General features: G+C 41.8%; 1 pseudogene; it reads left to right on the plus strand.

Annotated features, from left to right (window-relative positions):
- The first annotated feature begins 739 nt into the window (after positions 1-739).
- Positions 740-2088, plus strand: LOC144309563 (peroxisomal trans-2-enoyl-CoA reductase pseudogene; annotated as a pseudogene).
- Positions 2089-3815: the final 1727 nt, after the last annotated feature.

Below are 3815 nucleotides of genomic sequence, written 5' to 3' on the forward strand. Positions count from 1 at the left end.
TATGAGGAAATCTTTTAATAAAACCCACCATATTGGGGATCTCTGGGTGGCTCAGCAGTTTAGCGCCTGCCTTCGGCCCAGGGCTTGATCCTGGAGACCCAGGATCGAACCCGTATCGGGCTCCCTGCGTGGAGCCTGCTTCTCCCTCCGCCTGTCACTCTCTCTCTCTCTCTCTCTCTCTCTCTGACATGAATAAATAAAGTCTTTAAAAAAGACAAAACCAAACCTCACCATATTGACACAAAAGAGAGGAAGAGATCCCACATGATCATCTCCATAAAGGAGAAAAAGATGTAAAGGAAGCATATACTCAATAACCTGAAATTTGGATAAAGGCATTTAACAAAATTTATTTCTGGGTTATTTATAGTTTGAAATTCAAAATAACTGTCAATAAGAGACTTCTGACGGAATATCAGTATTTAAAATGATAATCTATTTTTAATAAAATGAGATAATTTAGACAGGCTATTGATTTTTTTTTTAAACATAAAAATTTTCCTGTAGGGACACCCGGATGGCTCAGGAGTGGAGTGTCTTCTGCCTTCGGGTCACGGCATGATCCCGGGGTCAGAGATGGAGTCCCACATTGGGTTCCTTACAGGAAGCCTGCTTCTCCCTCTGCCTATGTCTCTGCCTCTCTGTGTATGTGTCTCTCAAGAATAAATAAAGTAAAAAATATTATTATTATTATTATTATTATTATTATTATTATTATTATTTTTTACCATGTAAGTGACTTTAGCACTCCTAAGACTCAGATGCTTGGTGGAGATGGGCACTTGGGACAAGGGCAAGAGCTGGCTGGTTGCTGGCTTGCTGCAAGACCAACTGGCCATCATCACCAGAGGGGACACAGGTATCAGAAAGGCCATCATGACCAAGATCTTGCAGCTGGGGTGTAATGTGGTCATTGCGTCACGTAACTTTGATTGACTAAAATCTACTGCAGATGAACTGAGCCCACCAGGCTCAGGTCACTCCCATAAAATGCAACATCTGCAAAGAAAAGGCGGTGAACAATTTGGTCAAATCCACCTTAGATATTTATGGTAAGATCAATTTTTTGTAAACAATGGAGGAGGTCAGTTCAGGTCTCCTGTAAAACACATCAGTGCAAAGGGATGGCATGCTGTGATCGAAACCAAATTGATGAGCACCTTCTACATGTGGAGAGCAGTTTACAACTCCTGGATGAAAGAGCATGGAGGATCCATTCTGAATAATATTATCCTTGTTTAAAATGGATTTCCAGGACTTGTGTATAGTGCAGCTGCCAGAGCAGGTGTTTACAATCTCACCAAATCCTTGGCTGTAGAATAGGCCAGAACGGAGTAAGGAGCAACTGTGTTGCCCCTGGTGTCATTTATTCCCTGACTGCTATTGACAACTATGGCTCTTTGGCAAAAGACGTATTTGGACGGTTAAGAAAATTCCAGCGAAGCAAATTGGAGTTCCTGAGAGATCTCCCTATTGGTCTGCTTCCTGCTGTCTCCTGTAGCTTCTCTTATCACTGGAAAATTGGTGGATGGGGATGGGGCCAGTCTTTGTATATGGGAGTATTTGATATACAACTGGCCTTAGCGAGCGGGGGATATTTCTGTTGTCAAAAGGATGAGGGAGTCTTTCAGGAATAAAGCCAAGCTATGGAAACTACATATGTTTTTTATCCCCAAATGTCTTAGTATCTCCAGAATGCCCTTTGGTACTTTAGAGTTATAATAATTTGTACGGAAAAATCACTTTCTGCCTTTTGAATGTTATCAGTTATGCCCAAGCAGAAACTATTCCTGAAATAAATGCATTCTTAAGCCCCAACCAATGTTGTTTAGCCTGTGTTTAAAGACTTTTTTATGAATGAAATTAACATACTTTATTTATTATTTTTTAAAGACTTTATTTATTTATTCATGAGAGACACACAGAGAGAGAGGCAGAGACACAGGCAGAGGGAGAAGCAGGCTCCATGCCGGGAGCCCAATGTGGGACTCGAACCAAGGATTCCAGGATCACGCCCTGGGCCGAAGGCAGGCACTCAACGGCTGAGCCACCCAGGTGTCCCTCTAGAAAATTATTTTTTCACGCTATACGTCCACCTACCAAAAAGTCCTATTCATTGTGTATCATGGATACATCAGGGATTGGCATCTCAGTAATCAGTATGGGCCTTACCCTCACTGGGTGTTTTATTGGTAGTGGATTTTTTTCTTTCCTGTGTGATGCATCTTACAAATTCTTTTTTTTTTAAAGATTTTATTTATTTATTCATAGACACAGAGAGAGAGGCAGAGACACAGGCAGAGGGAGAGGGAGAAGCAGGCTCCATGCAGGGTGCCCGACGCGGGACTCGATCCCGGGCTTCCAGGATCACACCCCAGGCTGCAGGCGGCGCCAAACCGCTGCGCCACCGGGGCTGCCCGCATCTTACAAATTCATCTCTCTCAAAGCTATCCGATGTTTGTGAAGAGAGGAGCATTTTATTTTAAAGATTTTATTTATTCATGAGAGACACGGGGTGGGGGGGGAGAGAGAGAGGCAGAGACACAGGCAGAGGGAGAAGCAGGCTCCATGCAGGGAGCCCGACGTGGGACTCGATCCGGGGAATCCGGGATCATGCCCTGGGCCCAAGGCAGGCGCTCAACCCCTGAGCCACCCAGGTGTCCCTGAGACAGGGAAGCATTGCGGAGGGTTTGTTGCTGCTGGATTTGTGGGAAAGCTCTGAGAGTGGAGGTTGGAGGACGAAGAGTTAGCTGCCAGATTCTCCTGCTGCCTAAACCTTAACTGTGACAGGCAGTTTCCCTCACTTTGCTGAGCCACCTTTCACTGGAATCTTCTCCAAAGAAGCTCGTCTTTTTGTCTTAGCTATCTGTAGTCAACAATCTGGATACTGAAGACTAGATCCTTCTTTTTTTTAAGATTTTATTTATTTATTCATGATAGACAGAGAGAGAGGCAGAGACACAGGCAGAGGGAGAAGCATGCTCTTTGCAGGGAGCCCGATGCGGGACCCGATCCTGGGACTCCAGGATGGCGCCCTGGGCTGAAGGTAGGCGCCAAACCCCTGAGCCATGCAGGGATCCCCTGAAGACTAGATCCTTCAATAATACAGTGAGCTCTTGGGAGAGCTTCCTTTATTTATGTTCATCAGTTGGTTTTTGTTCTTGGGTCAATATTACTTTATGCAAATATCTGGTAAAGTTAGTATCTTTTAGCATTCTCTTATTTTGTTGTTTCTTCTAGATTAAAGTTATAATTATTTAGACAGATTACCAAAAATATTCTGATTATAACAATAAGTTAAGAATTTATATCTTTTCAATATTTGCTTTCTGCCCATTGACAAGTCTTTAGTTTTGTTAATTTTATTCCATTACATCAATAATTTGCTATTCTTAATTTTATTTCACATATTTATTATTAATGTCATCCCTAGTGATAGCCTGGTTAGGGTGTGGTTTCTTTCATGTGTCTAAGTTACTTTGCCATTGTACATTTACTATTCAGTTCTTGCTGGATATACTCAACATTCCCATCCAGTCACATCAATAAAAATATTCTTATTATATTAGCCTTTAAAATTTTTTTTTCTTTTAGCTTTCTATTGGTAAAAAAGGTAGAATCATGACTCTCATATAGAGTTATAAAGTGAATATATGAGGCAGATGTTATAGCCAATTCAAAAGAAGAATCCAAACAGTGCAGTTATATGACATAAAGGGATGGTGAGATGAATTATGAATAAAGATAAAACTGCTTTTCCACAGGTGGAAATTAGCGGAAAGTCACTACCAGGCTAGATAGAATTATATATCTAT

The sequence above is a fragment of the Canis aureus genome, unplaced genomic scaffold, assembly GCF_053574225.1.
Source record: "Canis aureus isolate CA01 unplaced genomic scaffold, VMU_Caureus_v.1.0 ptg000086l_RagTag, whole genome shotgun sequence".
Classification (NCBI taxonomy): Eukaryota; Metazoa; Chordata; class Mammalia; order Carnivora; family Canidae; genus Canis; species Canis aureus.